Raw genomic sequence first — 13,746 nt, forward strand, 5'->3', positions numbered from 1 at the left:
ATGAAAAATGCAAATGATAAGAAAACTGCGTGTGGATTTCATATTTCACCAAAACAAACCCATATTCTAAGTCCATTTCCATGACCGTGTTGCAGGATCATCATATGTACACACACAGATGCACACACACACACGTTGTATTAGGCACTTAAAACACAAAATCCTGGTGCTGGCATTGTGGCACAGAAGGTTAAGCCTCTACCTGCAGTACCGGCATCCCATATGGGCGCCGGTTCAAGTCCCAGCTGCTCCACTTCTGATCCAGCTTCATGTTAATGTGCCTGGGAAAGCATCAGAAGATGGCTAAGTGCTTGGGCCCCTGCATCCACGTGGAGACCTAGAGGAAGCTCCTGGCTCCTGGCTTAGCCTAGTCCAGCCTGGACCACTGCAGCCGTTTGGGGAGTGAACCAGCAGATAGAAGACCTCTCTCTCTCTCTCTCTCTCTCTCTCTCTGCCTTTCAAATAAATAACTCTTTTTTAAAAAGCCACCACAAAACCCCATAGCCACAATTACGGCAGAGGAAGGGTTGACCCAAGCCTTTGGCACGAGGCTACGGAGTCACCGTCCCCATCGGCCGCTCCACCTGCTTCCAGTTGTCCGTGCGTCGGTTTCTCCGGAGCTGCATCCCCGCTGTGGCTCCTCACGTGTGCAGCAGCAGAGCGTGGTAGGGGCTCATCGGGGCGGACTTCCCGGGAATTTCTTCTCAATCGCAGCCCCAAATCCTCTCCACACACATTCCTGCTCGGAGACGCGTGAGTCATCACCCCCTTGACACCTGGGAGCTTTTACTTTTGGTTTTGCCTCTGCCCACCCAGGTGTCCTACCGTTCCCCCAGCACCGCGGGCTCAGTCCTGCTCCCCACGGCTGCATGGGCCGGGACTCCCAGGAGGCTCCTTGGTCCCGGCTGGCCCCAGAGAAGGGGACGTGCCCGAGACCAGGGAGGACGGGACACGCAGAGCAGTGTGGCCGCATGTTGTCCTGGCTCAGGAGCCCAGGGACTCCCCATGCCCCTGCCCCGTGCCTTGGGTGACATCAGAAAACGACGGAGGGATTTATCGCTCATTCCAAAGACAATACAAATTTGAAACAAAAAGCTTGCCAGGAGCCTAAGGCAGTGGGTTCCCCAGAGGGTGGCGCTCGGCCCCCGGCACCTGCAGGGCACCAGCTCCTGACCCTCACACCGAGACCCTCCTCCAAGCCAAGCTCTCGCTGGTGCCGGTGCAGCAGTAGGGCAGCATCTGTGAGGCTGAGTGCCTGTCGCCTGTCAGTGCAGAACGCGGGGCGAGAACATCTGTCCCCAGAGACACCCTCTGGGTGCACATGACGCCGTGTCAAAGGGGCACCCGGCAGGCGGGCTCACTAGCAGAGACTTCCTGAGAAGCCCCTGCGTGCCAGCGCGAGTCCAGGGCACAGCTTCTCACCCGGCAGCCAGCACGGCAGGGCCCAAGGACGCCACCGTGGAGTGTGACCTGTGGGCGGGGGCACCCAGCACCTCACCCTCCTGGGCGGACAGTGCTGCCCCTCTCCCTTCTGGGAAATACTGAATCACTGACACACTTCTCCTTGGGGTTAAAAGTGGACGGTGTCCCTGTGGCTGCCACACTGACACGTAATGTTTGGAAATCTTCATCTACGCCAGGTACATGATTCTCTTCCAGGAAGAACGGGACCCTGAGATCCACCCAGAGGGCATGAGGCCGCCCCTTAATCAACAATTTCTGTGGGAATGCAATGTGGACAACCAGATACGATTGTGTAAGACAGAATATTTGGAAAGTTATATCAGGTGACAATTTGTAAATTAGAGAATACACAGGGGCTGGCGCCACGGCTCACTAGGCTAATCCTCCACCTTGCAGCGCCGGCACCCCGGGTTCTAGTCCCAGGCAGGGCACCGGATTCTATTCCAGTTGCCCCTCTTCCAGGCCAGCTCTCTGCTGTGGCCAGGGAGTGCAGTGGAGGATGGCCCAAGTGCTTGGGCCCTGCACCCCATAGGAGACCAGGAGAAGCACCTGGCTCCTGGCTTCGGATCAGCACAGTGTGCGGGCCACAGCGGCCATTGGAGGGTGAACCAATGGAAAAAGGAAGACCTTTCTCTTTCTCTCTCTCTCTTACTGTAGACTCTGCCTGTCAAAAAAGAGAGAGAGAGAGAGAGAGAGAGAGAGAGAGAGAGAACACACAGGCCCTTGGAAGGGAACTCCATCTTGCAAATGGCATCAGCTGGCGATGACACAGCACCCTTAATTCAGAAGATGAATGGGTAAATTTTATATTCTGTTTTCAAACTATGGAATAATTCATCCAACCTTCAAAAGAGTCACAGGATAGAGGACAGATCTGGGAATTTAAATTCCTAGCAACACCTTGTAACCAAAAAGCACAGAGGAGGGAGGGGAGTGAGAGGACTGAGCCCCAGAGACCACTGGGAAAAGACCCCACAATCTGAAGATGGAGAGGGTGAGAAACGCACCCCATGGTCCAGGCTTTCCCAAAGTGATGCAAACTGAGCACAGAGATGTAGGAACCTCACAGAGCCATGTTACAGAGAGGTCAAGGAGACCCTGCAGGCCCTGGGGGGAGGGGGGACACGGGGGGCCAAACGCTGTGCCCAAGGCAGAGAAGTCACCTGTGACCGCAGACTTCTCAGATGAGCTGATGAAAGCCAAAGGCACTGGAAGAACTTCTAAGAAGACCCAGGGGAAAATAAAGCAAACCTGCAATTCATGTCCAGTGAATTCCTTTAAAAAATAAAGAAAATTAAATTTTCCTGATAAATAAATCTAAGAGAATTCATTGCCAGCAAACACATATGACAAACAAGGGTAGCAACAAGAAGCTTCATGCTGAAGTCAACAATGCTACATGGGAATCTGAATCTAGAAAAGAAACAAGGACTCCAGAAATGACACAAATGTACATAAAATATTGGGGATATTTTTCTTAATTTTTAAATGTTTAGAAGATAATTGAACTTTTAAAGAAAAAAGTAACAATAGATAATGAGGTTTATATTATGTGTTACACATATATATAAGTAAAATATAACAATAAAAATAGAATCACCTTCTTACAAGGTCATATGCTATATAAGCAGAGGTATATTTAGGGTAAATATAAATGTCAGGTATATCCTATTGAGTTGGTTATTGTAGACTCTAGAGATTACTAAGAATAATTAGAAAGAAATATAGCAAATAAAGCAATAATGGAGCCACAACAGAATATTTTTAAATATCAATCTGAAAAGGCACAGGAAGATAGACCAAGGAAAAGAGCAGTCATACAGATGCAAATATGGTAGACTTAAAGCAAATTATAACAATAGCTGCATTAAATGCAAATGAACTAAAAATGCCAACTAAAAAGTAGAGATTATTAGACTTGGCAGAGAAGTAGGACTGGCCATATATGCCTTTAGGAAATAAGCTTCAAATACCAGAACAGAGCCAGACTAAAACAAAACTGACCGAGATTGGAGAACAAGGCAAAGAAGCCACCCCTGAGGATGCTGAGTAGCCATCTTGGAATCAGACAGAGTGGATTTGAGGACCACGAATGTCACTGCCCAGAGAAGGGTATGTGGAGGATTCCATGATGATTAGAAGGCACTGCAGCGTGAACCTGGGTGCACCCGAGCTGCCGTGCTCAAATACACGAGGCCCGGAATCCACACAGGAAGAGCACAGAGCTCCCCCGAGTGCAGCCAGGGGTGTTGACGCTCTTGCCTCATCAGCACCCACAGCCAGTGGACAGAAACCCAGATGGCCATCGACAGCTCAAACAGACAGACTTCCCAGGGTCTCAGCTTGGCAGAATCCAGGCTTCCAGACAACACTGGCATCTTCCCACTTCAGACTGATGCCAGGCCATGAAATAAGTCTCAGTAAACTTAGGAGGACTGAAATTATACAGAAATTATTCTTTGGCATGATGGCATTAAATGAGAAATACACAATAAAATATACTAATGAAGTTCTCAATTATTTTGAACTTAAGCATAATATGTTTAAATAATGCTAATGGGTCAAATAAGAGAGAAAAAACAAAGTGAACTTAACAAATATTTGGAACAAATAAAAATGGAATATGAAACTGTAGGCTCCAGCTAAAGCTGGACTTAGAAGGTAATTTATAGCATTATGTGCTTATGTTAGAAAATAGGGAAGTTCCAAAGCAATCATCTAGGCAGCTAGTTTAAGAAGTTGAAAAAACAATCAAAGTAAGCCCAAAGTAGGGGAAGGGAAGTAACAGTCATCAGAGCTGAAATCAATGCAGTCAAAAGTAGACAAACAGCAGAGGGAAATTAATGAAACCAAAAAGTCGCTCTTGGAAAGATCAGTTAAATTCATGAGTCTCTGGCCAGTTGAACAGCAAGAGAAGATACAAACAACCAGTATCCCCTTAAGCTAAAGGTTTAAAAAAAGCATTTGACATGTTAAAGTGAGCATGTGGATAGGACTAAGTGTCTGGTAAGAATAATAGATAGAATTAAAAAGGAATTTTTAATCCCAATTCCATCATGGGAAGCAGTCCACACAGCAGACTCATAGAATGACAATCACTTTAAATAGCACTCTGACCTCAGAATCAGCCCTTAAGGCATTCTGGTCTGGCTGAAAAGCCCAGAGAGCATTTCAGGCACGGAAAGGCAAGACACAGTGGCAAAAGTAAATAAATAAATAAGTCCCACACGAAGGATCTCTGTGAGTGAGACCCCAGTAGAAAAAAAAGGCCATCAAAGAAGGAGGTACTTTTCCCTGAAGGGAGGAGAGAACTTCCACTTTGTTTATGGCCTTGTCTACTGACGGAGTTTGTGGACTCAAAAAGCTTCCACAGCCTAGGCAGCTCATGTCAAGAGCCCTGGGTGGTTACTGGGTGGTACTGATGTCATACATGAGAGTGTTAATTGTTAATTAGCGGCCGGCGCCGTGGCTCACTAGGCTAATCCTCCGCCTAGCGGCGCCGGCACACCGGGTTCTAGTCCTGGTTGGGGCGCCGGATTCTGTCCCGGTTACCCCTCTTCCAGGCCAGCTCTCTGCTGTGGCCAGGGAGTGCAGTGGAGGATGGCCCAAGTGCTTGGGCCCTGCACCCCATGGGAGACCAGGAAAAGCACCTGGCTCCTGGCTCCTGCCATCGGATCAGCGCGGTGTGCCGGCCACAGCACGCCGGCCGCGGCGGCCATTGGAAGGTGAACCAACGGCAAAGGAAGACCTTTCTCTCTGTCTCTCTCTCTCACTGTCCACTCTGCCTGTCAAAAAAAAAAAAATTGTTAATTAGCAACAGGTATGACTGTGCACTAACTCCCATGCAGGACCTCTGTCCTCAATGAGTTGTAGTATGAGGATTAGCTGTAAAACTTGTTCTCAAGGTTTATTTCATTGTAGCGTATTAAGTGGAGGACATTCTTATGTCACACGAACTATAGTTATGTCTAAGTGCTCACAAAAGATCACTCTTGAGTTCCTCTTCAAAGTTAATTAAGTTTCTCAAAAACAGAATGATTAAAAATAAAAAAATTAAAAATAAATTAATTTTTAAAAGGAGTCAAAGGCGGGGCCTGAGCTGTGGCATCGCAGGTTAAGTCGCTGTCCACGGGACCAGCATCCCATATGAGTGCTGGTCCCACTCCCAGCTGCTCCACTTCTGATCCAGCCCCCTGCTAGTGCGTCCAGGAGAGCAGAGGAAGACGCCCAGGTGCTTGGGTCCCTGCAGCCACGTGAGAAGCCTGGATGGAGCTCCTGGCTCCTGGCTTCAGCCTGGCCCAGCCCTGGCTGTTTCGGCCAGAGGATGGTTCTCTGTCTCTCTGTCTTTCTGTCTCTCTCTCTCTCTCTCTCTCTCTCTTTGTAATTCTGCCTTTCAAATAAATTAATTAATTTTTAAGAAAGAGTCAAAGAGGGCACATCAGTACAGAACCTCGAGGCACTAGGGAGGATTCAGAGAGCTTTACGCCGATACAGTCAACCACTTAGGTAAAAGGGAGATGCTTCTGCGAGGTCCTGATACAAGAAATAACAGAACGTCTCAGCAGCTCCGTGTCCGCACAGGAGTTCAGTTCAAAATTAAAAATCTTACAAAAAACTTCCACGCGACTTCAGTAGCAAATCCTATCAATAGTTTGGTATAAATATATTTTTTGACAGGCAGAGTTAGACAGTGAGAGAGAGACAGAGAGAAAGGTGTTCCTTCCATTGGTTCACCCCCAAATGGTCGCTATGGCCAGTGCACTGCGCCGATCCGAAGCCAGGAGCCAGGTGCCTCTTCCTGGTCTCCCATGGGGTGCAGGGCCCAAGCACTTGGGCCATCCTCCACTGCACTCCCAGGCCACAGCAGAGAGCTGGACTGGAAGAGGGGAAGCCGGGACAGAATCCAGAGCCCCAACCGGGACTAGAACACGGAGTGCCGGTGCCGCAGGCGGAGGATTAGCCCAGTGAGCCATGGCGCTGGCCAGTAGTTTGGTATACATATTAATACACCACTGTTTTAGAAGGCAGAGCGTAGAAGTGTTTCCAAGTTCATTCTGTGAGGACACAACTACTTTACACAAGATAACCAAAGCCACACAAAAACTGACATAAGAAAGGAAAACTAGAGACCAGTACCCATCATGAAAAGACGCAGCAAATTAACTCCAGCAATTAAAGTATATAGCTGCACGGAGATCACTCTCAGAATTCAAGATCAGCTCAGCACTGGAAAACCACAGTCGAGTTAATCACATTAACAAAAGAAAGATGAAGCTTGTAATTATCTCTGCAGGTGGAGGAAAAGCTTTTGGGAGATTCAACCCCGCCAATAGGTGGAACTCTGAAGAAACCCTGGGGAGCAGGTGGGAGCCACGCAGAGCACCTGCAGCTCCACGGCCGCTGACAGCGCGTGCTGGTGGAGGCGGAGCTGCCCCCCGGCCTGCAGGGCGGCGACGTCACCTCTCCCCTGAGCACCCCACCATCTGCAGGGTCTAAAGAGCACAGGGCGAGGAAAGGGAGCAATGAGGACATGAAATCGTCTTTCTTTGCGGGTAAGAGAATCCTGCATACTGAAAGTTCTAAGTCTATACAGAAGTTGGTAGGATTAAGGGATGAATTAGGAGTCGTCGTGGGCTAAGCCACTGCCTGCACCTCTGGCATCTGACATGGCGGCCGGTCCACGTCCCCAGCTGCTCCACTTCGATCCAGCTCCCTGCTTGTGCACCTGGGAAAGCAGTAGGAGATGGGCCCCTCTCCCACGTGGGAGACCCAGATGAAGCGCCTGGCTTCTGGCGTAGCCTGGCCAAGCCCCAGCCATTGCGGACATTTGGGGAGTGAATAAGAGGATGGAAGATTCTCTCTCTCTCTCTCTCTCTCTCTTTCTCTCTCTCTTTCTCTGCGCTCTCTCTTTTTTGTCACTCTTCCAAATAAATAAATAAAACTTTAAAAAATACTAGGACGACTGTATACTAATTTAAGAAAAAACAACAAAAGCAAAACAAAGAAAAAAACCCAAAGACAAAAATCAAGTTGCCATGGATTCTAAGCCTAAATGTGAGACAATAAACTCTGAAACTTCTAGGAGAAATAATAAGAGAAAATCTTCGTGACACAGAGGCCGACAAAGATTTATTGGACCGGAAGCAAAAAGCACAGACTCCCCACAATAAAGACTGATAAAGTGAACCGCAATAAAAGTTAAAACCTCCGCTCTTGGAAAGATATTGAAAACAATGAAAAGGCAAGCCCGATACTGGGGAGAGTGGCGCTAATACCGGATCCAAAGCAAGGATTTACATCCAAAATATATAGACAACTGGTAGAACTCAATAGGAAGAAAGTAAGTCATCACATTTTGCTAAAGTGAGGCCAATGTTTGAACGTGCTGTTTACAAACAACAGTGTGACCTGCGGAGATGTTCGCCTTGTTATCGAGAGATGCACGTTGAAGTCTCACGCAGCAATCAGGGCACAGCCAGCGCCGGTGGGGAGGTGGGCCGCGGGGTCTCTGACCTCCTGGGGGAGACAGAAGGCGCATCGCAGCCCAGGGGAGGGGCAGTGGCCCCAGTCCTCTCAAAACAGAACACACACTTGCCACGCGGCCCGACGGCCCCCGCTGGCTTGGAAGGTGGGTTCGCAAGACATGAAAACGCGTTCACACGCAGGCACACGCGTGACTGTCACACCAGTTCTGATCTCTCTGCCCCTAGCTGAGTGTTCAGTGCAGGAAGGGCGGGCAGTACTGGCTGAGACAGTGCGATCCGCTCAGCGCCGAGAGGCGCACGGGAAAACACGGCGGGGCGGGGAGGCTGAGCCCACAGCGCCTGCAATCCACGCGAGGCGGGCGGTGGGCTGCAGACTCTACTCGCGCCCAGCAGGAGAGACTCACGCTCAAGATTTCACGTGCGCTAAAAGGAAGGGGACGGAAAACCATGTGCCAGTCAGGGCTCGTACGGAGCAAGCGGCCGCAGCTGCTAATATGGAACAAACTAGAATCCAGGGAAACAGCAAAGCTGAGCGAGATTCTGGGTGTTCAGAGAGCGAAAGGAGAAGCGTGCTATGAAGACACGGCCGCTGGAAAACCCTTGGTCGCTGGAAAACCCTTGGCCCTCACGACACTCGCGATAGGCAGAACCACGTGGAGAGAAGCAGATTAGACAGAGGAGGCACAGAGGCTGAGCACCACGTTTAACGAGCTTGATCTCGCGGTCTCAGTCCTGGAGTCAAGCAGGGGGAGACACGCGTTCCCTCCCCTGGAGCTGTCACGACGGCACGTCCACGACGGCTCCAGAAATCCCACTGCAGTCAGGAGATGAATGATGGCTGTCGTGCGCTGTCCCTTCCTAAACGAACAGTGGCAGCAATTAGTCAGAAGCTAAAGATCCAACCTGCTCAGACGGAAGCGACATGAAGGCACCCATGCCCAAGCTGTGTAAAGACCGTTCAAAGCCCAGACATAACTAGACTATCCTGGAACTATAAATGCCCAGTTATTCAGGATGGTGAGAAGTCTCAGACAGTGGACCACTCTACAGACAACAGAAGGCAGGGCACTGGGGGACATAAAAAGTCCATGATGTTGTTAGTGAGAGAGACCCAGAGTCCCACAAAACCAAGTGGCCCAGCACTGGGCGGCTCAGAGACCCCGAGTGTCTCCGTGTCCTGGGAGGTTGTGGCAGCCAGTGCGCTCACTCCAAGCTGCCAGGGCCTGGCCTCACCCAGGGACGTGGCTCACAAGGTGGCCCCATGACCTGGCTGCTGGTCTCTCCCAGGACCTCCAGGGAAACACAGCCGGACGGCAGGTCAGCAGCTTGCGAGACCTGAACCTGGATTCTGACGTATTGTGCTCACCAGAGGTGAGCCAGCAAAGGCCACACTCACGCTGACGTGTCCACAAGCCTTGTGTATGTGCGTGTGTGGGGGCCTTATCGCCCTGCGTGTCTGCAGGCCCTCACGGGTACCACGTGTCCGTGGGCACACGTGCATGTAGGTGTATGTGTCTCTGTGTGCACCTGCCCATACACGTGGATCTAGGCCTTGTGTTACGTGTCTCTGGCACATGTGTGTGCACACATAGATGTTATGTGTCTCTAGGTACACATGCCTGTACACACAGTCCTTACACATGTGTATACACATGTACACATGAGCCCATGCGTCTACGTCTGTCAGGGCACAGACAGGTGCACAGTGTCTAACCGTGGCAGCCGGCTGCGTGCTCAGCCAGCTCTGTGATGGGAGGAGACTGGTGAGTGGTCTGTCGGGGGTGAAGTGGTGGCCCCCCAACAGACAGGTGCGTGTCCTCACCCCCAGGACTGGGGGCAGCGAGACCTTCTCTGGAGAGGGGTCTTCGCAGATGGGGCTGGGTATTGTGAGAAAAAGCCGCCCCAGTTATCTGTGTGATGTCCCAGCTCCAGAGGCCACTGTCCTGGAAGGGCTGGCGGAGGACAAAGCCATGTGGACATGGAGCAAGGGCTGCCATGACGGGGCCCCCAGCCAGGGAAGCCAGGCGCGAGGGAGGGGGCACGGGCTTCGCTGGCAGCCTCGAGGAAGCCACCATGCCCACAACAGGGCGTCGGGCTCTGGCCTCCCCAGGGGGGCAAGGACACGCTCCCGGGGCCACATCACCCATCGGTGCTGTTTGTTGCGGCCGCCCCAGGAGCCCCCGCTGCATTGGTGGTGGTGAGGGTGCTTCTGGGAACAGTATCTGTAAATTCCTGTCAATGGAGACACAAACTCCTGTGGTTCTGTCTGACACACAGCCAGGGGGCTTGTGAGCGAGGGCCTTGCCGGCCTCGGGGGAGGGCTGGGCTGCGGCTCCATCCGGGGCCCAAGGGCCTCTGTCACTCAAGGCCATCACTCTGCAGGCACAGGGCCCTCTAGGCAGCCTGCTGGCACTGCGTTGGCGTCCAGCTGGGATGAAGGAGACAGAGTGGGGGGAGAAGTGCGCATCCACCTCTGAGGGACCCGGCAGGGAGCTGCCCCATCCCTCTGCCAAAACCCACACAGCCACACCTCAGCTGCAAGGAACTTGGATGCTTGGGGCCAGCGCTGTGGCGTAGCAGGTAAAGCTGCCACCTGCAGTGTCGGCATCCCATATGGGCGCTGGTTCGAATCCCAGCAGCTCTGTTTCCCATCCAGCTCTCTGCTATGGCCTGGGAAAGCAGTGGAAGATGCCAAAGTCCTCAGGCCACTGCACCCGCGTTAGAGACCCGGAAGAAGCTCCTGGCTCCTGGCTTCGGATCAGCACAGCTCCAGCCGTTATGGCCATCTGGGGAGTGAACCAGCAAATGAAAGACCTCTCTCTCTGCCCTGCCTCTCTGTAACTCTGCCTTTCAAATAAATAAATAAATCTTTAAAAAAAAGGGGGGGGGAGGAATCTGGGAGCTTTACGGGAGGTGCCCACATGTTTAGCTGGAGACCAGCATGGTCCCTCTGAGCTGCTGTGGGGCAGGGGCTTTTCATGGAGGACAGAGTTTCCCAACAGGGTCCTGAGCCGCACCGTCACCAGTCACTGCCCCATTCTGCAGCCCCGTCCACTGAGGACAGCCGAGCCGGGGGGCAGGCACGGCTGGATCAGGACAAAGCACGAGGCCCCGGGGCCCCCGTCAGGAGCCACGTCCTCCACGGCCACGCGGGCGGGCCAGCAGCTCCCCTTCACACGCCAGGTCTTCTCCACACACGTAGGTGCCCGGATGGCACACACACACACTGCGTCACAGGTCTGGGTTTTTTTTTATGATTTTATTTATTTATTTGAGAGGCAGAGTTTGACAGAGAAATAGAGAGACAGAGAAAAAGGTCTTCCATCCACTGGTTCACTCCCCAAATGGCAGCAACAGCTGGAGCTGGGCTGATCTGAAGCCAGGAGCCAGGAGCTTCCTCTGGGTCTCTCACGTGGGTGCAGGGGCTCAAGCCCTTGGGCCATCCTCCGCTGCTTTCCCAGGCCACAGCAGGGAGCTGGATCGGAAGTGGAGCAGCCAGGACTCAAACCGGTGCCCATATGGGATGCCAGCACTGCAGGTGGAGGATCAACCCACTACGCCCCAGCGCCGGCCCCATGCATGTTTAGCGCCTTCCCCAGCTGCCCTCGCGCGGCCGCACCCTTCGTAGCTCTTCCTTACAGCTGCTGCGCAGGGAGCTCCCTCCTGCTTCAGCCGTAAAGTGGAGCACAGTTGTGATTAAACACAGTAAAATCCCAGGAGACGTGGCCAGTGTGCCCACGGCAGTGGCTCCCACCACTCCGCTGGTCAGAAACTAAACACTGCTCGCCCCTCAGGATGGGTAGGACAGACATTTCAGGGACGGGCAGAGCTGTCAGTGCCTCAGCCCCTGGTGCGCTCTCCCGAGTGGACGTCCCTGGGAGATGTGTCGGCCATGCCAGTGACAGCTGCTGCAAACCCTCGATGATAAATGCCCCGGACACTTAGCGCGGGGCGTTGCTATCGTTTGCATTTCTAGAAACAAACTGGCTGCATGAGGGATTACTCAGATTTTAAATTCTGATGCACGTCTCAAAAAAGGCCGTGGAAAACACTTACCCAGCCGGCATCTGCGGCAGGAGTGGGTGGCTTCTGTTGGCTTCACGCCCACAAGTGCGTTTTCACGCGGTCTGAACTCCACTTTTGTCTCTGCCAGGGTTGTTAATTTCCAAGTGATCCATCTGGGGTTCTTTGCTGTTCATTTACGGTATTATTGTACCAGTATTTTTTTATCTGGGGGTCTGTGAAATAACTTTGCAAGATACACATGTCCTTTTAGGACCCTCTGTGCATTTCATCGGCAGTTAGTTTTCTGTATGTGATATGAACTGTTGCCCAGGTTCCCTCTTAGACAGGAAATCACCTTCCCCAACACACAACCTTCTGCACGCTGTAAGATTCGGCTCTTGCCCTCCCAGGCAAGAGCCCAGCCCAGCGCACTTCCCGTCAAGGTGGGAGGGTGGGGCTTCCTCCGCAGGCTCTGGGAGGGGCCCCCACATTTGGTGGACCCTGCCTTTGTCTCCAGGAAACCCCGTGCCAGTGCGCCTTGAGTCTGGGAGATGCCACAGGAGGAGGAGCAGAGAGGCCAGCAGCGGGGAGAGGGAGCGCCTCAGGGACCAGGTGCCCTGTGCCTCTCTCTCCGTACACCTGCCGCCCACCACAGCTGTGCCCTGAAGCCTCTCAGGACCTATGGCCCGGCAGGGCCCAGAGCCCCAGTGCCGGTCAGCTGCTGCCCGGGGCCAAGGAGGACCCTGGCCTCATTAACTGGCCCTGTCTGGACGAGCTGATTACAGCCCAGGGGGAAACAGGTGGAACCGGTTGCGGGAGTCACTCTCACCTGCACTGGCGGCAACCCCAGGCGCATTCCAGCCGTGCGGGCCGCAGGGCCGGGTGGACAGTCAGCCAGTGGGCGGGCGGCCCCGGTCTTCTCAACAGTGAGTCACCCAACCACCCTCAGCAGACTCGATCTACAGGGACACCTGGGGCTGCCGTGGGCGGACGCGCGCCGGACCCCGGGATGGGATGGGAGGGGAGGGAGAACGGCCGTGGGATGCCTCCGGGTCCAGGGAGGCTGCAGGGTGGGAAGTCACAGCTCAGGGTGATGCAGCAGCAGTGTTGGTTCTGAGTGGCATCTACACGTGCACTGGAGGTTAGGACACAGGCACAGCACAGGGGCTGCCACGTGGCGCCACGGGAGGACAGGCCATCTGCACGCCAAGGACAGAGGCCTGGGGCCCATCCCCCCTCACAGCCCTGACGATGCCCTCATCTCTGACTTCCAGGGATCACAAGTGCCTGACACTGCAGCCCCCGCTCTGTGGTCCCCTTGCACGGTGGCCCATGCTGACCGAGACACTCATGCATGCCTGGGCTGCGGTGCCGCGCCGGATCCGCCCCCACTTGTGGCCGGGCCCCACAGCCCTGAGGCCCAGGGACTGGTTGGAGGTGGAGAGAGGCACCTGGGGGCCGGTGGGGCCGGGGCTGGAGGCTGGGCCGCCCTGCAGCAGCAGAGCACCCTGGAGGCCATGGGTGGAAGGGCAGGATCCCAGCGCTCAGGGGAAAGGTGATGAGAGGACCACAGCCTGCCCAGACGCTCCACCCCCACCCTGGGCCCCGCCCGCGGTGCCTGCTCTCCTGCCCGGCTCCCCTGCTGGCGTCCGCTGTCCTAGCGTCACTGTGAACCCCTTGGCCCCCTCGGATTCCAGCCGCGTCTGCCTACCTGGGGTGCAGTATCCACCCCCTCCCCACACCGGGAGGGGCTCACGGAGAGCAGGGATGGATGTCGTCCCCCGGGGGCTGC

Source organism: Oryctolagus cuniculus, chromosome 14, assembly GCF_051225735.1.
Source record: "Oryctolagus cuniculus isolate XC-2025 breed Fujian yellow rabbit chromosome 14, ASM5122573v1, whole genome shotgun sequence".
NCBI classification, from domain to species: domain Eukaryota; kingdom Metazoa; phylum Chordata; class Mammalia; order Lagomorpha; family Leporidae; genus Oryctolagus; species Oryctolagus cuniculus.